Source organism: Castor canadensis, chromosome 14 (assembly GCF_047511655.1).
Source record: "Castor canadensis chromosome 14, mCasCan1.hap1v2, whole genome shotgun sequence".
NCBI lineage: Eukaryota > Metazoa > Chordata > Mammalia > Rodentia > Castoridae > Castor > Castor canadensis.
In genome coordinates, this window is record NC_133399.1 from 68,732,251 (window position 1) to 68,754,791 (window position 22,541).

The 22,541-nt window shown below is 36.4% G+C and overlaps 1 long non-coding RNA gene across 1 annotated transcript in view; it reads left to right on the plus strand.

Annotated features, from left to right (window-relative positions):
* Positions 1 to 1,273: 1,273 nt before the first annotated feature.
* The window catches only part of LOC141416441 (uncharacterized), a 205,325-nt gene continuing 184,057 nt past the window's right edge, over positions 1,274 to 22,541 (plus strand). The window contains exon 1 of the long non-coding RNA XR_012441165.1: positions 1,274 to 1,521. This is a non-coding gene — a long non-coding RNA (uncharacterized lncRNA). The remainder of the gene's footprint in view (positions 1,522 to 22,541) is intronic.

Consider the following 22,541-nt stretch of genomic DNA (forward strand, 5'->3'; position numbering starts at 1 on the left):
ATTTCTGCGAAAAAAAAATTGCCTTTGTACATTTGATAGAGTCTATCTTGAATCTATAGATTGCTTTGGGTAGCACTGTCATAGTATTAAGTCTTTCAATCATAACTTTTTATTTATCTCTAATTTATCTCATCAGTATTTTGTAGTTTTCATGTACAAGTCTTGTGCTTTTTTGGTTGAATTACTCTTACGTATTTTATTATGTTCATTGTTATTTCAATGGGAATTATTAATTTCTTTTGGAATTAGTTCTTTCTAGTGTATAGAAATATACAGTTGATTTTGTGTCCTGCAACTCTGATAAATTAACTTGTTAGCTCAACTCTTATGATTTGATTTTTTAGGATTTTCTAGATAGGTGATCATGTCTAGATAGGTGGTCTGCAGCCAGAGTTAATTTTACATCTTTGTTTCTAATAGTACAGCTGTGACTGCCATTGCTATAACTAGTAGGGGTGGCAAGGGCTGCACCTTTGTTTTCTCCCCATCTTAGGAAAAGAGCTTTCAGTGTTTCACTTTGAGTAAATTAGTTGTGGAGTTTTGTAGAAGGTATTTTCATATGGTGGAAGTTCTTTTTAATTCTTAGTTTATTGATTTGTTTTTTTCATTTTCTTGAGAGATGAGGTCTCATTATGTAGGCCAGGCTGACTTTGAACTCCCCATCTACCTGTTTCAGCCTCAAGAATGCTGGGGTTATGGACATATACAATCATGCCTGGCTTTAAGTTAATTTATTCTTCTTTGGTGGTGGTTCTGTGGTTTGAACTCAGGGTTTTATATTTGCTAGGTAAGTGCTCTACCACTTGAGCCACATCCCCTGTTCCCCACCTTTTAATTTTATTTTGCTTTAGTTGTTTTGGGACTGGCCTTTAACCCGCAATCTTCCTCTGTGCCTGCTTGCTCTTTGAGATAGCATCTCACTAACTGCTTGCCTGGACTGTCCTCAAATTGTGATCCTGGTTATTTTTGTCCTCCAAGAACCTGGAATTATAGGCATGAGCCACTATACTGGCTGAATGTTTTTTCTTTTATCACAAAACTATTTTGAATTTTGTCAACTTTTTTTTCTGCATCCATGGACATGATTGTATGGTTGGTGTAGTACTTCACCAATCTGAAACATCACCTTCTTTGTTCTTACCATGTAACCCTTAAACACTGACTAATCAGAATTAAAGGTTCTGGCCTGATGCTCTACAAATTCATCTTAAGACGAACACTTGCCTTAAAATGAATCAGCTTTTCTCTTTTACATGATTGTGGGCAACTCAGGGGCAGAGACTTTATTTGATATCATATCCACAGTGCTTAGCACAATGCCTCCTACAACCGTGGTGCTCTGCAAGGTTCATGGATGAAAAAGTTCTCACTTCCAAGCAATGAAACTTATATTTTATGATGGATTAAAGATTCTTGGTGCTCAAACTTGAAATATATTTTTTGTCCCAGAATAAATTCAACAGGAATGAGCGTCTGAACTCTTTGCAATGACTCCCAAGAGATTCTAGTGGAGCTGTAAAGGTAAGTCTACCAGATTACATGGTAAGAAACCACATACTCTCCAAATGCATTAAAAATATGTCTGGCAACTTGGCATAATTGTTGCACAAATATATAATTCATATGTACTTAAATATAATTAAAATTTAAATACATAATTTATATAATATGCAGATTATACAATTATATAAATATGTATTTTATGTTTTTCTATTTAGATTTATGTGGCACTGGGGTTTGAACTCAGGGCTTCACACTTGCTAGGTGGGCACTCTAGTAGTTAAGTCATTTTTTCATCCCTTTTTGCTTTGGTTAGTTTGGAGATAAGGTTGACCTGGGCCTTGATCCTCTTATTTTAAGCTTCCTGCCTTAGCTGGGATGACAGGTGCTTGCCACTGCACTCAGCTTTTTTCTGTTGAGATGGTGGTCTCACAAACTATTTTTGCCTAAGCTGGCCTCAAGCAGCAATCCTGGTCTCTGCTTCCCAAGTAGCAAGGATTACAGGCATGAATCACTAGACCCCAGCTCTGTTAGATTTCTTATCAAATAAAATAAAATTCTGCACCCAGAAACAAATCTATGCATCAAGCAAAAATTACAGCAATGAAACAGAAGTGAGTGATGTGCTAGATTGAGAGAAAAGAAGGGTTAGTTCTGAACATCTGAGTCATTCAAATTCCAGTCTCAGCACTGTTAGGAATGCTTGGGACACCCAGTCCCAAATATCTCCAGTTTTAAACACATTTATTTCATGATGAAGCCTAATATAGTAACTTAGTTCCTCCCCAGCCACATAGCTAAATAGATTACAAAGAAGTAGGGATTTTGATTCTGTGAGTATGGGCTTTCCCTCAATTTTGTCTGGAAGTGACAGATGGAAGACACACAAATAGTGAATTTGAGAAACAAAAAACAGGAAAACATAGTTGAACTTCTATTCTCAGTCAATAATACCCTTTGGAATAGAGAATTCAAAAATATTCCAAATTGCAGAAGACTCAAGTTATAGTGAAAATTGCAAAAATTCTATTGAAGTAGCTTATTATAATCACATGACCTGGTACAGATGAGCCCACTGTTTGTTGAGGTTTAGCAGAAAGTGTGCTGTGGTCATCTCACTCAAAATTTGCTTTGAATGTCAGGATTAATGATGTGTGTATGCACTGAGAGGGTATAAAAAGCTTTACTGCCCACATGATGGGTTTCTGAAGGTGGAGGGAGCAGAACAGGCTTTCACAGAAGTCTGAATTGGCTTTAAAGTAAGGAAAGGAGGCTGGCTGGGCTTTTATTATAATTAGGGGAGAGGGGCTGAGGTGAGGATTCCCACCAGTGGGTGGGGCTTGCCCAGTTTGAAACTCCTACCTGTGCCAAAGAAGGCTTCCTTCTTATGGGTTAGCCCATAAGGGAAGAAGGATAGAGTTAGAAAGTTTTCAGCCATCAAAGCTCCATCAAAAATAAGAGAGGGCTGGAGGCCCTCCTTAATGTAGTGCATCTGCCTCACAAGAGCGAAGCCCTGAGTTCAAACCGCAGTACTGCCAAAAAAAAAAAAATGCTATGGAGTTAGACTCTTACAATTCATCCCTGTTTTTTTTTTTTTTTTTTTTTTTTTTTGCTGACTGAAATACACCATGTTTCAACTAAGCAGATTTCCACTTGGTTAAGTGTGTCATCACAGTGCCTTATGATGTTGTAACCTGAGACTGCTGAGGGGGGTCAAAGTTCCACTGAGCACTTTGCTCAAGAGCCCAGCATTGGGCATTTTGAGACAGGAGATCAGTGCTTTGGCCATGATTAACAATGTCTAGAACTCCAAAGGGGTTAAAATGAGGCTTTGCATTGCGTGTAATGTATATAGAGACATGTGTAACCTGAATCTCTGTGAGTCAAAAGAGTCCCATAGTTATTTTCCCCGAAAGAAGAAACCTTGGATGAGTAATCCATTGTTGCTATAGCTGGCCAAACCAGATGGCTAGACTATTGGCAATGGCCCAAGAGGCTCTAAAAATGCAGAAATGGAGCCAAATTTGACTAGGGAGGGCATCTAGGGCTTAAATGACTGTCTATGATTCAGCCAAATTTGCTGAACCTAGGCTCTGGTTCTTTATCAGTGATGTGTGGATTAAGGTGTGGAAAGCACACAGCATGCTCCATCACATATAAATTATGCTGTTCACAAAGGTAGAAATTCCTATGGTTGTTCACTTATTTGGTCTCAAGGAAACCTCAGGTAATGAAGGAGTTCAAGAAAGAAGTGATTTTCTCTAGCACCACGTTACTTTGCAAGGGCCTGAGCATGGAAGAGGCCACCATCTCCCATGGATTGGGTACCCTGGAGGGGTCAAACACAGCTTTGTCTTGTACGTAACTTTTCTGATTTAGCAATGAGGCCTCTTTGGCTGTGCTAAACATGAAGGATGTTGACTCCATAACCCACATAAAAGTATGGAGGGTCTCAGGCTCAGATCTGTGAGGACCTCTGTCCTTAGGAGAGCTCTATATGCCACCAGCAGTTGCCACTCTAATGATGTATGACCTAAGATGACAGTTTTTTGCATCATAAATCCATGGGCAACTATGGCTATTATGGGTGCTCTGGAGATTCTAGAAGATATGAGGGTAGGTTTTCCTGGGAGTGGGGAGAGGTATTTGTTCAAATAGCTTTGTCTTAGAGGGGACCCAAATAAAATGGGCCAATTTGTGAGTAACAGCATATACTCCAGTAAAATTTATAAAAGGAATATGTTGCCTCCAGTCCCCCAAAAGGCTTAAAAGATCCTGGACTTCTTTTAACATTGTGGAAGCATCAGTTGCTCCTCTTCATCCTCACTCTCCTCCCCAAGGGTAAAAGGGGGAATAAAAGTTTCAAGCCTCTTTTGACAAGGTAGGTTGGCAAACAGTCTCTTTCCTGAGGCTATATAGGAACCCACCAAGAGTCATTTGAGCAAAAGATGCTTCTATCAGCAAATTACAAAGGTCTTAGCAGTTCTGTGCCATAAAACAGGATTCAATGCCTAGTTATCAAAAGATTTTCATAGTGCCTCTGCTACAGGGGTGTTAGAAGCTCTACATCAGGGGTAGCCAATATTATATCTAAACATCACAGATTGTTTTTCTTGGATAACAAAACATATGTAGCAAGAGTAGTAGCCAAAAGCATTTTGCAAAGTCCAAGGTTGCTTTCTGCTTTTAGAAATGTTGGCTTCAGGCTGGGGGAGTGGCTCAAGTGGTAGAGCGCCTGCCTAGAAATGTTGGCTTCAGTATGCCCCATGGTAAGTGCTCAACTTGAGCAATCACCTAACTAGCTCAGACCTCAGTGTCAGTGTTTTACCTGAAAATGCTACAGAATGGTGGCCATTACCTGCTTGAGACATACGACTAAAGGCAGGCTAAGAGTTGGTTCCTCGAGCTTGTCATCACTCACAGCCTATACACTAGAATCAATCTGACACACATGGTTAGCTCTGAGCTAAGGCACATGACCCGTGACCACTTTTCAGAGGGCTCCAATCTCATACTCCCATGTCAGTAATCAGCTTCTGATTTTGTTCAATAATCTATAGCTGAAGCTTGGTAGGAATCAGGAAAGACAACACAAAGCCTTACAATGAAATGCACAAATTTGCCAGCAGGGCACAGGGCCAAAGCAAGTGAAGCAGGACCGCCAGTGGTGGTGACGATTGCCTGCATATTCTTTTCACTGTCCCAGTTATTGTTGTCTTCTTGCAGAGTTGAGATGGACCCACATGCAAAGTTTAGCTCAAATGCCAAGACTGATGAGTAATGCTCATGGAAAAGTAGTGGGGGTAAACACCTCACTCTAAATAGGTCATAAATTGGTTTCAATCCTTAAAGACCTTGTTTGAATTTATATTAGGATGCATTAACTGTTTTAACTGCTGGTCCCTGACCCAGCAAGTGGTATGAAAAGGCTTATTAGCACATAATTGGGCTTTGTGAGAAGTGCAGATAGGCTTTGTAAATAGCCGAGACCTGCTGCCTTTATTGTGATTTTGGGTGACCTGGTGGTTGCTGTTGCCTTTGGCCTGAATAGGAGTTGTCTGCTGATTCAGGGTGAAATCTTACTGGATGGGCTCAGCAGGAGGCACAGCCTGGTACCATTTTTCCTGAGCTATTTCAATTGTGTATTAAACAGTATCTATGAAAAAGATTACCATGTGGTCACATTCATCTGTAGAACTTGGCACTTATTTTCCTCTGAGAGTTCCTGAGATAAATACTGGGTCACCTTGGCAAGGAGCACAGGTGCTTCTCACCGTTCATTTTCACTTCTTCATACACATATCTTTCATCATTAAATTCTGGTCTTTGTCTTGGTCCAAGGTCAGTACTACAGATCTTACTTGACATCATTGGTACTCATACCATAGACCCTTCCTGCTCTTAAGAGTCCAGGGAAGTACTTCTGTATTGGTAGATAATGTGGAGGACAGGGCAGGGTAGGACAGAGGGTGGGGACAAAAACAAGTTGAAAGCTGGACAGTTTTTCTTATGTATCACCCACTTTCTTGCTCCCTCAGTTCCTAATACACAGACTTTTCTCCAATTTCTCAAAAAGATGGAGCTTTCCACTACTCCTTTCAGAGGACATTTAATTCCCTTCTCTGAATTTTTCTCAGTATTGGAATTTATTCTTAATACTTTTAACTCAGATACTTTCTGGAGCAGTCTACATAAATTAATGTTCCTTAAAAGGACTTTTAGTAATCTGAAATCATCTTATTTGATGTTTAAGTTTTAAATTTCTTCATTTTTGCCCTAGTGAAATCTCCTTGAAACCCAGGAATTTATTTGAATTCCTTGGATTATTGTCATAACTTGGAACAATAAACGCATGTTTCAAAATAGCCCAGAATGAAGATCTGGCCTTCAAGCAAACAGAAGTCATGCTTTATGGGTGCAAGGACTCCCAATGAGAGAATTCCTTCCGTCATATGTATATATCCTGTAGCTTAGCTGGAGGGCAGAGTCAGGACCATTTCTGAAGGGCAACTTTGATTTTTTTAAATTTCCTTTATTCATATGTGCATGCAATGATTGGGTCATTACTCCCCCTTCCCCCAGCCCCCTTCCTTTCCCCCCACCCCCTCTCTCTCACTCCCACCCCCTCATGAAGAGCAATTTTGACTATAAGGCTCTTTAATGATTGGACCAAAATGTTTTTGTAACTGTCTACAGACCAAGGCTTTTCTTACTTAATCTCTTTCCTTCTCTTTCTCCTTCCACAGAGTGCAAAATTACATTAGTCTAAAGTCTTTCTCCAGCTTCTGTTTCTTCCTTTTGCCCGATGAATCTCTTGTGCCTCTAATCCCATTTTAGATTCTACTTATTGATGTACCCAGCTCTATAGAAAGGAATTCACTTTTTCATCCAATAAAGCTATGATTGAATATTATTTTGTAAACACTAGGTATTTAAAGACTAAGACATGGCACTGCCTGTTCTTTTAAGAATAGTGTGATGATAAAATGTTGTGCATATAGTTCGGGATCTTAGCATGTGTAAGGGAATTGATCATGATAAGATGACACCTGAGCTAAATCTTTAAGGAGTATAAAGAATAAGGAACTGAGAATGGAGACATGGACATAGGGAAAATTGTATGGTAGCCACCTTAATAAGCTTAAATTTTACTTGGCAATTCATGAAGGTATATAGAGTCTGTTGGTGACTCAACTGGTGACTAAAACAAGAGAAATGTATTATGTTACAGTTCTGGTGGGTGCTAGTCTGAGATCAAGGTGTCATCAGGGTTGCCTTCTTTAGAGGGCTTTGAGGAGAATTTGTTTTATGCCTCACACCTAACTTCTGATAGTTTGGTGTCAGTTTTTGTTGTTCTGGTTTGTAGAAATGGTCACCAATTTCTACCTTCATGTTCATATTGTGCTCATGTCTTTGTCTAATTTTCACTAGTCATATCAGATTAGAGCCTACCGAGTGATCTCATGTTAACTTGATTACCTTGTTAATGACCCTGACTCCAAATACAGCCACTTTTTGAGGCACTGAAGGACAGGACTTCAACATTTTGGGTGAATATAATTCACACCATAACAGATAGGGTGGGTATAAAAGCAAAAGAGTGAAATCATTCTAGGGTCTTGGATGAAGAAAGATATATGTTTAGGTTAGGTGCATGCCGGAGTTACCAGCAGATATTAAAAGTAAAAGAAGTTTGTTCTCTTGGGGTGGAGGACATAATAATTGAATCAACTAAATTTTTTAAAATTAAACTTATTTTAAGATCATTGCCTATTCAGATGCAGTTGTAAGATACAATGCAGAGAGAACATATGTCCCTTACCCAGTTTCTATTGATGGTGCCATCCTATAAACCTACAGAGATCAATGTCACAACTAGGACATTAGCACATCGCTACAGGAATATATTGAGCTTGAGGTGCCTACAAATAGCATTGTTAGGATGCCTTTTTATAAGAAACATTCCATATGTAGTTTTGATCTAAGGTACCAGTAATCTGCCATAGCTAAGTAAGACCTTTCTCCTTCAAGTCTCTTAATATACCAATCCACGAATATGGAGACACTACGTAAGCTTTGGATTTTAAGCAATTCGTATTTAGCAGGGAGCTGTGTATTTCACAAAGCTGTCTTTAGGGAATAATTTATACACACAAACAATCTCACATGTTTGCGTACCCACAGATGGCTGGACATATACACCGTAAGCATGTATATGCACAGATGCAACTTTTATTAGACGAGATAAAATTTTGCCAGTGGCCACTCTATGAATCTCCTGCTTTTCAAAGTGAGTGATGATTCTGTCTTGTAAAGGGTGTGTTTTCATTTTAACTATGGCCCCAAAAAAGAGAGATTAAAACCAGCTGAAACATGTGGCTATTTTCACCTCCTCCATTTGGAACTTTGTTTTTGGATATCACATCAATTTTCTAAACAAACCTTTGCAAACAACATGATAAATGTGGAAGAGACATACATACATGTGTAATTCTGTTATTGTTTGAAGAGCTTTATAGAATTCAAAGCATTGGTATGTTTTTCAAACATAAAACTAAGGCTTTGAATAACAAAAATAAAGTTTGACTTTCATGAGAGGTGTGACATGTAATTTACATTTTAAATTGGGCAATGCTGTTAATGACAATGCTAGCTCTTTAATCATTTCTACCTGGTAAATAAAAATGAAGTCGTTTATTGAATGTTGGTATTTGATATAGAATAACTGGACAAGCAAAATAATGTGCTAGTCAGTCTTTCAAGTTTCTCTCAGGGCTTTGCTCTTTGGTTCATCCATTTCCCTAAATTTTCTTTCTGAAATTACTGCAGCTAGACACTTATTGGGTAAAGCCCTAATTACTATAGGAACTTCTCTCTTTCCTGATGCTAGTGTGCTTTAGTACCAAGGCATCCCAAATAATAATTGTAGGTTAATCTGTCAGAACTGCTTTGATAACATCACTACCGTTGTGGATAGGCTAAAATCCCAAATCCTTGACCTCAGTTATATAGAGCCAATTTCAGTTTTTAATAGAGGTTAAGAGCCGTGGTTTTAAAAATCAGTCTTTGGTTCAAATCCCTCTTCTTCCAAGTACATGGGCAACCTGGATGAATTCACCATTCAGCCCAGCTGAGGAGCCTGAGAGGACTGACTTATACTACAGGGTGACAAAAACGAGCAAACATTGGTGATCAGTTGGTTAGAAGAGAAAAAAATGTTTTGAAGCATGTTACCTCCTGTAGCTGGACTAGTCACAAGAAAAAAATCCAGAAAATGGAGAGGTTGGGCAGAAATCATTATCTTGAATTTTGTGTCTGACATCTAGGTGAACTACTTATTCCATAGTAGTTAAAAATCAGAGAAAGACAGTAAAGACAAAGATAAAAATTTTGGAATCAGCAGAAATTTCTGTTACATTCATTCACTATATTACCACCAAATATAAATTTATTCCACTATAAAAATACAGCCTGGGTGCATAACATTTTTAAACCCCTCAATTTTGCTGGATAATATAGAAATTAAATTAAAGTATATTCCATAAAAATGACAGGAAATAAAAAGTGTTTAATGAAAGTTCAAGTAAAATTCTTGGTATCACTTACCTCGAACTTTTTGGCTCAATATAAGACATTTCAGAATTTATGGCTACTTGACTGTCTCAACAGCTGTTTTCACAAAGACTAGAAGCATAGAGTTGGGATTCATGGTTAAGTGATATTTATTAGACTGGGAGAATATGGGAGCCAGGAGAGGTCATGCTACTCTTTTGCTCTAGGTTTAAAGAAGTTCTTTTGTTTTGTGACCAAGTGCAGATTTTTTGGGGATAAGTGAGGAAGGAGAGGGTCACCTGTCTAACCAGCTAGATTACCCCAGGGCAGTTGAGTGGGTGACATATGGAGTCAGCTTGCCCTCACATTCCTATAAGAGAAGATATTTTTCACAGTTCTGGACCATATCCACTCAACATAAAACAGAATCTGATAACAATTATGGGTTGCTAGTGCACAGTGAGAAGTCAAATACCAAAGACGGTTCTTGCCAAGTTTTTCTTTGAATTTTAACCACATGATCCATATTCTTCGTTAGGCTATCCTTCATCTGTCTAAACAACAGGCTGTTGTCAGTTTATAAAACTTAACCCTTCTAAGCTCAGCCATGCTTTTGCAGGCTTCTGTAAAGTTCTGAGAGAATGGAGATTTTTGTATTGTATACATTTCTAGAAAAATGCTATTTGAGAAACAAAAAACCAAAATTGACTATTTCTAGATTGTTTGTAAGAACTAAAGGAACATTCACTGCTACAAGAGTGAAGAGCAATATGAGTCTCCATTTCTTCTGGGAAATTTCATGGGACTTCCTGACAGCTTGGAAATAGGCTCTGTGTGGGTCGATTTGCATGTGCTCTGTGAAAATGACACACAGGTGAATGTCTACTTACTTGAGTAGATTTCAGAATCCATTAGAAACTGTTGTCATATCACTAAAATTTATCATTAATTTGCAGTTATTTTATTTCAATTACCTTGTGGATTGTTTTGTGTTGATTAGCTTTTTAGACATTTTTTATTTTGTAGATTGTTTTGTTTATCCTCTCTGTTCAGTTCTATACAGAATATTCTTCTTTTTTCTCATAGATTTAAAAATCTTTTTATATACTAGTGTGATGGTTATCTTTTTTTTTCTAACAGATACTGTGTTCTTTTTTTTTTTAGTTTTAAAGTCTATTAAGACATGACTGATGAAAGGAAGTATTTTAAAAATTAGTCTAGACTGGACATGGAGGCTCACATCTGTAATCCCAGCTACCTGGGAAGCAGAGATTGGGAGGATCATGGTTTGAAGCCAGCCAGGTAAAAATTAAGCAAGATCCCATCTCAACAAACAAGTTGGCATCATAGGGGTATGTGCCTGGAATCCCAACTCTGCTGAGGGATAGGTAAGAGGATTGTAGTTCAAGTCTGGCTCTGGGAAAAACACATGATACCCTAGCTAAAAAATAACTTATAGCATTATGAGCTGGGGATGTGATTCAAATGGTAGAGTACTTACCTAGCAAGCACAGGCCCTAAGTTCAAATTCCAGTAGCCAAAGCCCAAAAGATTAGGATAAAAGAATTACATGCACTCTAAATTCTAAAATTTTATGTATAAACATAGTGTTTTGGGGAAAAGTGACAAACTACATAAAATATATTAGCAGAGATTATACTATCAGTGTATTATAGGCTTATATTAATTTTCTTTTTTTGTATGATTATGTTCTTTTCAAAATTTCAACAATCAACAATGAACATTACTATTTTAAAGTCTTATAATATGTAAACTTAAGTTTGAGGGAAGGAAATGCAGCATGTTCTTAAAATTCAGATATATGTGTGTGCACTACTCAATGTTGAATAAGTTTGGAGAAATCTGTTATTGCATGATTTCATTATTGTGTGAACATCCTTACATAAACTAATATGGCTATGATGTCACCAGGTGATATAATTTTATGAGATCACCATTGATTGTATTTGTGGTCCAGGGTTGACTGAAATGAGTTTGTTTTATTTATTTTTTCTCTTGGGATTTTTTTTTACTATGCATACATTTCTCCCAGTATGTTTGGATAGATACCAATCCTGTGTATATAGTGTTAAATTTTTTTTTTTTTATCTCTCAACATCTTCAAATTTCTTTCCCACATTCACCTCCCATCTACAAGTGCTGGCTTTTCAAGGTAGAAGTTGTAAAACACATTTCCAGTCTCCCTTGCAATCACCATACAGACATATCACACATATCCACCCCACAGAATCTCTGGCAGGACAGATGCATTTGAAATGAGCAGGAGGAGGTAGCCACATATGTGGCAGTCAGTACTTACAGCTCGGCCAGGGAAGCAGCTAGTGTTTTGGGCACAGCAATGTCAGGTGTCCAGAACTGAGGGTCTTGGTTTCTGAGTGAAAGTCACTAGAGTTGTCAATAGAAAAGTTCTTACCATAAGTCTGAGCAACAGATTTGGCTGTTTAGTTCCAAAATTTTATTTTCTAAGAGCTGAACTTGGTGGCTCACACACCTGCAATTCCAGCTAAGAGAGAATCATGGTTCTCAACCAGGCTCAGCAAAAATTTAGTGAGACCCTAACTCAATCAATAAGCAGAGTATGATGGTGTACAGCTGTAGTCCCAGCTACATGGGAGGACATAGGTATGAAGACCATGGTCCGGACTGGCCCAGGCAGAAACATGAAGCTTACCAGAAAAATAACTGAATCAAAAAAGGGCTGGAGTGTGGCTCAAGCGGTAGCAGACCTCCTAGCAAGTGGGAGACCCTGAGTTCAAATCCAAGTATGCAAAAAGAGTCACTTTCTAACATTTTGGTAACTTCAAAATATTAAAGTGGCTAGAGTGGGCTTTGTATTTATTTATAAGCAGCATTGTCCACAGTTTGCATATTTGTTTCTTTAATATCACCTTAATTTTAAATAGGTTTGTATCTACTCTGACATTATTTGTGTTATTGTCTTTTACTCCTTCACACCATCCATAAAATATTAAATTTTCTATCAATATGACAAAAAGTTCTACTTAACAGCAAGTCTAAATAAAAATATGTTTATGCTTTTGTCCAAAATAGAAATTCCAAAAGAGTAATTACTAAGTCAAAATATTTTATACTCTTCAATACTTTTTACAAATTTTACCAATAATTTCTTTACTATAATACTTCCAGGCAGCAGTAAAATGAGTTAATGCAAATATTCAACATTTTTTCTGGAGCAGAGTAGATGAAAGGAAATTTACATGAGACAAGATTAGAGAAAAGGGTTGGAAAACAGCCGGTGTGATTTCTAAGTCATACTGTGGAGCTGAATTCTTCTTCAGTGTGATGGGAAATCTTAGCATGACATTCAAAAGGAAAATGAAGTCATCTGATACACTTTTAAAAAATGATTGTCCTCATTGCTTATTGAGGGCGGTAGCTCAAGCTAATTCTAGCATCTCGGGAGACTGAGATCAGGAGGACTGCTGTTCGAAGGCAGCCCAGGCAAAAAGTTTGCAAGACTCTATCTCAAGCAATGGCTGGGCACACCTGCCATCCCCAGCTACCAGAAGAAGCACAAATAGGACTGCGGTCCTGCCAGAGCATAAAATGAGATCTGACCTTAAAAATAACCAACACAAAAAAGAGCTGACTGGGTGGCTCAAGTGGTAGAGCATCTTCCTAGCAAGCAGGAAAGCCATTAGGAAGTTCTTGCTGTAATGCAGACCAGAGATAATGTTGGCTTGACTTTAGTTGGGAAGAGTGAAATTAGAAAGAGTTGAAAAAATTTGACTTGAATAACTCAGATGTAGGTGAAGTGCACTGAGATGGAAAAAAATTGAGTGAGGATTATGTATATGGAGTAGGAGAGAAATGTAGGGTTCTGTTGACCTGCAGTTTGAGAGTTGATGTTAGATATGCAGTCACTGATTTATAATGATTATAGCCTTGGAACTGGGTGAGGTTACCTGGGGAGAAACTGTAGCAAAATAGGCCAAAGCCTTTGGGCAATCCAATATTTAAAATTCATAAAGAAACAGGAACTGAGAAAGAAAAATGAAAAAAGTTGGCCATGTTGGATAAAGTGTCTTGTATTTTTTGAGTTTTAAAATGTTCTATGGGATTTTTTTGTAGTGTTCTGCCTGCTCCTTTTTTTTTTTATTCTACTGGGATATTTATGAGTTTTTATTGAACTGTTAAAAACTACCCATACATCAACAGGATGGCTTTTTATAATATTTGACTTCTTCCTCATTTTTCTTTTATAACTTTCATTTATATTGTGATATTTCCCCCACCTTTTGTAGTTACACTTATTGATCTTTTATTGTACATTTTAACTCATTGGGTTTGTCTGTGTGTGTGTGTGTTTGTGTGGGGGGTTTGAAATGTTCTTGCCTACTAGAATTAGTAAGGATTGACCCATATATTTCTCACTATTTTTATAAATTATTAAACATTTTCCATATTAGCCCTTTAACTCATCTGGGATGTATTTTGGAAACTGAGCAGACAGTTGTTGAAAATGTGGAGTGAATCTTGGTTAGATAATCTGGGTGCCAAGTTTTCTCTACCTAGAAGATTTTGTTCATGCTGTACCCTGAGCCTGAGGCCTAAGCAGGGCACTGGAAGCAGTACCCAAAGACAGCCTTGCCTCTTGAGCCAATAGCTTCTTTTTCAGTGCAGTTTTTGGATGTTTAGGAGTTTTTTTGGTGGCTGTTTTAGTCAGTTTTTCTCACTGTGATAAAATGCCAGAGAAAAATCAACTTTTTATTTTGGCTCATGGTTTGAGAGATTTCACTCCATGGTTGGTTGGCTCCTTTGCTCTTAGGCCTGTGGCAAAGGCAGAATTATGGCAGAAAGGTGTGCAGAGGAAAGCTTCCTGGCAGCCAGAAAGCCAAGAAAGAGGAAGGGTCCAAAGACAAGATACACTCTTCAAAAGCATGCCCCCTGGGACCTACTTCCTCTAATTAAGCCCCACCTCCTAATGGTTCATTCAGCTGTGAATTCCATTAAGTCAGTGCTTCATAAACCAATCATCTCTCAGTATTCCCCTTTTGGGATCCAAGTCTTCAACACACAGCCTTTTGGGGTGACACTTCATATTCAAACCACAACAGTGGGTAAGCATAAGTTTAGTTTTGCTAACTAGATTTTGTTGTATTACTTTCCTAACTATTCTATTTGAACCTATTACTTATAGTCAGTCCAAGAAATCTTATTGAGACACACTCTTCAAAAAGGTTCACATCCTCCTATGTCCCCTCACTTTTTTCTTCCAAATAGTTTCAAGCCTGAGTGCTATTTGCTATTTCTATTTTGTTTCAGTTAAAGGGATTTTACTTTACCATACAAATAAGATATTATGGTCTGAGTTAGCAAAGATGTTCAAATTTTGTTCAAATCTGTACTGCAATACTCTCTCCCTCATTCCACACACTCTCCAGTCCAATTGGATGGAACTTTTAATAAGAACCATCACTAGTTTTTTAGCAGAAAGCTAAGAAGTGTTTTGGAGAGGGAATCTGACATCTCTAATTTCAGCTCTCTGGGTCCTTTCATTTCTTTATCAATATATGGGGCACATTAGTTCTTTCTATCAAATATTTCCCGTTCTTCTGAGCACATAGTAGGGGGTTCTAATTCATTTCTGTTCTGAAACTGAATATTTGCACTGATGAGTGAAGTGAGTAGAAGATGAGTCTTTCAAATGCTCATTCACATTCACCAAATCTGACTCACCAACCTGTCAGTTCTAGACGGCACAGGTGCTCAAGACAAGTCAATGTGAGAAGCACAATAGATGTGTTCCTGGAATGTGGTTGGAAAACATTTGTGTTCAATCACTTAGCTTAAGGATTGTTTATTATTAGAGAGCATCAGAGCTCCTCCTTATGGATACAGAGTTGTACCTTAAAGTAGGTGACTATGAAAACAACCTTATCCAACAGCTGATTTTTTAAAAAAATGAGTGCACTATTAGTTACTCTCAAAAAACGATACAGTAAAAGTAATTAGGAAATCAAATGTGCAGATCACTGAGGGAAAGCTGTGGAATTAGCAAATGATGGCCTCAATGTGGGGTTCTCATAATTGTTGCATTGTTACACACTGGGGTAAAATTGGCACACGGTGACAAATCACAGACCAAAAGATTGAAAGTACTCTTACAAAGATCATCTCACACAGGATGATGATAACACTTGAATAAAAGTAAATATGAATGTAGAGGTGCATGCCTGTAACCAAAGCACTAAGGAAGTGGATGCAGGAGAATCTCTATTTGAGGCTAACCTGGGCTACATAACCAGTTCAAAGTGATTCTAGGCTAATTTGTTGTGAATTTTTAGATATTTCTGGGTAGACTCTTCATTTATTATGAAAATTATATTCTGGGTTGCAGATACCATTTTCCCTTCAGACCTCTGGAATAGCTAAGTAGAATGACTGAGAACCACTTGTGAGGTTGTATTCATTATTGTCTTTCCACAGTCAGAAGCATTAAGGTCACCAAGAAAAAATAACCATGATGCTCCCTACCCCTCATCCCAAAACAAAGACACAGTTAGTTGCTTTGACATGTTTTTAAAAGATTTTTGCCAACTAAAATCACAAGGATGTTCATTTTGAAAAATGCTAGTGTCTAGATGTCAGGTGGCAGTTCTCCTGACGGTTCTATTAGAACTGTGCTGTTCACAAAAATATGTTAAGTATCATAGCAATATCAATTAATATGGCATCTTTGCATAATGGAAATAACAATTGGTTAAATAAAATAATTTATTTTTTGGTATTTCAAAAGTTATTTTTGTGTTCAGAATTTTGAATAAGAAGAAATTCATGAAAATGCTCTACTTTTGCCATCTTGACTATACTGGTCATGAATGAAATTTATCAAATAAATGTTAAAATATATCTTTTATCTCAAAGTCTTGAAAATATTATACCACCTTAAAGAAAAAAGTGGGAAGCATAATTTGTTGAACTGTCTTGACTGTTCTTGAGTTAAAGAAATCTGGGTAGAAGATTAGCTGGTAACTACTAGAGATACATATTTAAACATAAACATCCTCTCAAATAAAGAAAGATTACTAATTGTGAAAATATGTATCATTCACAGTGCCAAAAATTGCTGCGGTTTATTGCATTACAATATCTTAAAGAAGATCTTTAAATAGAACAGCACATTTTTTTTGGTAGACTCACAAATGTTAAGTCAACCTAAATAAAATGCTTTCAATAAGTCTAATAGGAAACCTATGATCACGTTATTTCATTGGAATTTTCATTTCTAAATATATCTACAAAAAGACACAAAGTATTAAGAAGTCACTTCCATGCAATCTCTACATGTTTATATACATAGAGCTTCTGTATATACATCTGATGAGTTTAATAACTCATTGAATTAAATATGCTTAATATATCTACAATTAATTGTCCATGTTGGACTTCATCTCCAAAGCGTGATGAAATAATAGAAGTGATATAGACATAATTACAATGCTCGGCAAATTAATTTCAATAATATGTTATTTTTACTCAGTTTTTGGATGGCTGAATCAGCCTCAAAATTCGTTCTTTGTACAGAAGAGAAAGTTGAACCTAGTAATGTGGCATTTTGTTTCATTGTTGCTTGCTTCCCTAACATGGAAGGTGAGGTTGGAGTCAGTTGAAGGAAATAGGGGCTTTCCTTGCTAGAGGCGTTTGGAGCCTGTGATTCTCAGCACTCAATCAGACTCCAGTGTTTTTTGTTTCAGTTTCTGTCATGGAGGGTTTGTGGACCTTTCCCAATCCTGTTCAAGTGTTTGAATAATCAGCTTCCTAGAGATCTTTTTGTTTTGTTTGAAAATTATTTCTTTTTTATTGTCTTAACATTTTTTTTTTCATTTTATTCTTTTACTGTTGTGCTGGGTGGGGTACATTGTGGCATTTACACAGTTCTTACAATGTATCATACTTGAATTTTCCCCCTCCACCATTCTCCTTTATCTCTCCCTCCCCCGATTCTTGGAATAGTTTGAACAGATATAATTTTTGCATTTACAAACATGTGCATTCATTTTTTGCTCTGTATTTATCCTCCTACCCTCTTTCCCCATCACCTCCCCCTTCTCACTGGTGCCAGCCCTCCCTCCTAGGCAGGACCTGCTGGTGGAGTGGCTCAAGTGGTAGAGTACCTGTCTAGCAAGTGTGAGGCCCTGAGTTCAAGCCCCAGTACTGCCAAAAAGCAAAAAAAAACTATGTATGTGCATTCCTACAGATCTTTTTAATGGATACTGGCATTTTTGTGGAAAGACAGCACTAACTTTCTCAAAAGTTAGCAGAGTAACAGCTGGGGTTTCAGGAGTACTTCTGTTTAAGAACGTGTGACTATAGAAAAATACAGAAAGGAAAACAGATGCTTAGTAGGAGAGATATGGGAACCTTTCAAATGAAAGTATTCCTTCCTTTATAATTTTTCTTAGGCAGCTCCAGGCTCCTTCCAAAACCCCAAAACCCTGGTTTCCTGGAACTAAATGTAAGTTCATGTAACATTCACTCTAATCATAGTTGTGCTAACAAGTTGAAGCCCAAGAAATTTTTCTTACCAAATACTTGTCCTGGCCAATTTTTCAGAATTGCAAATCTTGAAAGAAGTAATTATTTCACAATCGTAAAATTGTTCTACAGTGTTAAATGCCCATAGGAGTGTGGATTAGAAGCATGTTTGCAGAATGCTGACTCAAACATATTGTGATTATAGACACACCCTCTTCTTTTTTGCAGTGTTCAATTGTTTGAAGGACAAATTGGAACTATGGTACCATCTTGTTCCAAAAAACAGTCTCCAACAGGGAGAGAAAAACTCAGTTTATACCTTAACATGTCCATTTAGACTTTTACTGGATATAGATTTAATTCTATTGTAATTGTACTATTGGAGTCAAAAGTTCTTATGTAATTTTAACATTTTAATTTATAAAAAAACCTTAAATGAAAAATGGGTTATTTTTCAGCTTATATCTCAAGTGTTTATTATAATTGCATTAGATAATTTTGGAACTAGAAGAATAACATAAGAAGTGACTGGACTTCATGAGAAATGATCTCTTTAACTTTTACCATTTAATCATTCAATTAATCATTGAGTCTTTATTCAGATTGATATTTTAGCTACTTCAGTGAGTTAATTTAAAAATTTATTTGAAACACCATTCCATTTCTTAGGTTCTGTTTCTCAGTATAATGACAACTTTTGATATTTCACTCTTTTCAGTTAAAATAAGAAACTATTGTTTTTATATATGTGCAAAACACACATACATATGAATATAACATGCTATTTGTACATAACTGTGTTTTACATTGTAGTGTGTGTGTATCATAGACAGTAAAAGCTTGATTAGAACTGCAACAAACATGAACATGAGAGGCACTAACTATGCAGTCTCAGATGACGCCATGGTAGATGAAGTGTGTATACATGTAATGAAGATATTTTTATTCAGTGTCAGCATCTTGTTCTCCTTCATGTCCCCACTCAAAATATATTTCATAACTGTATATGACTGAGCAAAACACACAAGAAAGCTTGTAGACACATTCTGATCTATTTTTAATTTGAATTGCTACATGCAAGATTTGACATCACATCATATATAGGATAAGAGACCCACGAGGCTACTAAATTTAGCCACCTTGGTATGGAATGCAGACTTGCATAAATTATTAGGAATTAAAGTAGTTACACAGAAAAAGGAAAGCAGTAACAAGAGTCTGATTACTAATTTTATTTGGCCACTAGTGGTCTGCCTTTTGTCTAAATAAACTGCACTAGGCTTCAATTTTCTCATCCTATAGGAAAGTTTATTTTCTAGAAATTTTGAGTTATTAGCTCAGGTTTTAATGTACAATTAGAATTTTTAAAATATGAAATGAAAAGGAATTCAGAGAATTTTTTTTTTGGTGCTGGGGACCGAACTCAGGGCCTTGCACTTGCCAGGCAAGCACTCTTCCACTGAGCTAAATCCCCAACCCCTCAGAGAATTATTTTTAAAAATAAAATTAGACTAGATTTTTCTTTTTTATTCATCTGATGTTTGTAATTATGTGAGAATAGCATTGGTGTATGTTGCTAATGAGAGTTATTTGGAGGGCCTCTTTATGCTAACCAGGCTGGGGGGAGAACGGAAGCAGCCAGTCCCTACCCATCTCTCCCAGGACCTTATATAACTGTGTTTTACATTCAGAGGAAGGCTGAGGATTTAGTAAACTATATTGTTTAGCAACAGATACTTCCTTGGAAGAAAGAGTTCTTTCTTGGGTAGATTAGATATGAGTGAATGGTAAGTAATTCCCAAAGTACCTTAGAACAGTCTATGATTTTAGTAGTCTGTGATACTTATGAACCTGAAAGTATGGCAAATTATCATAAAATAGTTATGTGTTTTTTTACTTTTACTTTAAACTATAAGGTGATTAACATACTTACATTTGCTTTTACTTTTTTCCTTAAATATTTGATAAATTAATACATGCAGTGACCTCAGAATATAGCAAACCAAGTCCAAGTCAACTCCCTAGTGTATATTGTTAATCAGCTTTGCCTCATCCATGAATCAGCAAAAATTTTGACAAATAGCTTTTTTTCTGCCTTTTTTATTTTGGACATATTATAATGGCAAAATCTGCATTCTTATAATTTTGAATAAGAAAATATGAAATTTATATCAAATATTTATTTTTAATGCCCTATGTCTATGATTCTCTGAACAAATTACATCCTTAATTGTTCCTATCACTGAAAAATACTTGGAAATACAGTTACAAAGATTTAATAAGACAAAAGGAATTAGCTGATATAAATGAACACAGATAAAACCTGAAAATTAGGAATTAAAAAATAAATAAGCATACTTATGCTAAAAAATCTGCTTCTACAGAAAGATAAACAATAAAAAAATACTCTTTCCATGTGCTGTTGACAAAAAGAAAGAAAAATGTGATACTGGAAATTATAAAGCAGATATATTCATAGTATCAGGAGCAATTAAATAGTTATAAAGACCATTATACCAACTTCATGTCAATAATTTTGTACATTCAGATAAAATGGATATGCCATAAAATAATATAAGTGATTTGAATAGAGGAAGAAAACCTGTACAAATTAATAGCTATGTGACAAATCTTGTTAATGATTTATAACCAAAATGGATGGTTGACTCAAGAGGTTCTTTCCAGCATTTTTTGTATTAGTCAAGATATTCCAGATGAGGTAAAAATGGAGAGTGTCCTTATTTCTTTTACAACCTTACTAGCCCACCTCCCAAAGGTTCACAGTACCTTCCAGTAATGCCAACCTGGGACTCAGGCTTTAAACACAGGACCTGCTTCCCAAGTCACTAGGATTACAGGCATGATGAGCTCAAGGCAGTTTTTGAGAAGGAGAAAACACTATAAAGACCTTATATAATAACTAAAATGTATAGTTTAGAAGGAAGGAGAATCTCATACTTGAGGTGTGAACTTCCTGGAGAATCTGGTCCAGATTAAGCATCCTTGTCATGCTCACTATTATCAAATAAGACTTGCCTAAAATTGGAGGCACTTCCTTACTTTACTACTTGGAGAAACTGATACAGATGGCAGTATCTCAAGAACCCTAAATCTTGTCATTAGAAAGGAATAGAAAACAAGCTTTCCTTCTTGTAAGAGTTGTGCCAAACATTCTGACAATGGGCTCCATATTATATAATTCTCGATTATTTCTTTATTGATACTCATTTTCACGTGAATTCACTACAAAGAGACTACAATTTTTCTGATGGTCTTTAATTTATAGGCTTTCTCAAGGCATGGATTATAGAAAATTCAGTGACTGAAACCTTAAGTAAGAAGAACCAATTAAGGAATTCTTAGAAGAAATTAAGACTTAAGTAATTAAAATTTCTCAGCGAGGTCGATTAGTCATATTGCCACTAAAAGAAATGTACAATTCTTGTCATTTGAATCCCAAAATGTTAGGTACAATTCTGTGTTATAGGAAACTTTAAAGTAACTCATCACCAAGACCCTTTTGCCTTTTCTGTCAATTGCTAGCAGAATCTTCAGGTAGTGATTATTTTTGCATAAGTCAAAATGTAGTACAGGCCCAGTTGAAATAAAGAAGTGACAAAAGTATGCCATCGTGTTCCTATAGATGACTACTGTTATTCCTAAGAAATGATTTCCTTTTATTTCAATGCTTTCAAAATCTTAGGTCGCTGAAGTGTTCTTTTTCATTTACAGTGAACTTGTTTTATCATAAAACAATGGTGTTGATGTAAATAGTCTCTAAAAGTGATTTTCCTCTACATTCATTTTAAGTTCATGTTTTGTACATAAATACATTTATAAGCACCAGCTGATCACAGTCATTATTTATATATATTTGCTTATTTAAAGTATGAGGTTATTTAGCAACTACTCCACAGGGGGTATACTCATTTTATATGTAATACTAGTTTTATATAATGATATTTTTCAACTTAATTCAGATTTCATCCTTTGCTTCTTCAGTACTTCCAACCATACATTAAGATTTAAAAAACGTATGTGTACATTCATCCACTCTCTTATGGTAAAGTTTTGGTGAAGCTCTACTGAAGACACCTTCCTGGCATGTCACATTGTTCTCCATGTGGCTGCCTTAAGCAGTTCTAATACAGTGCTCAGTCTACCCATCAGTAAGTTAGCCTTGCACTAGTTCTGGTCCTTGTATTTCAGTTTCCGTAATTGGATTTGGGACTGACTCTTGAGCTCAAATCTTCATCTTTCAATAAACAAATACTATATTATACTTTTGTGCCTAGATTAAATTGTGATTAAAATTTGATTTGATTAAATTATGATTTGATTCTAGAAATAACAGAACTTTTAAACAACGTTAGCATGCAAGTCATTTTGCCTGGATTGTTAGAAATGGGACAAAGAAATTTTTTTTCCAGACTGTATGTCCTATTTTTGAATTCCTGAAACCATTGTTG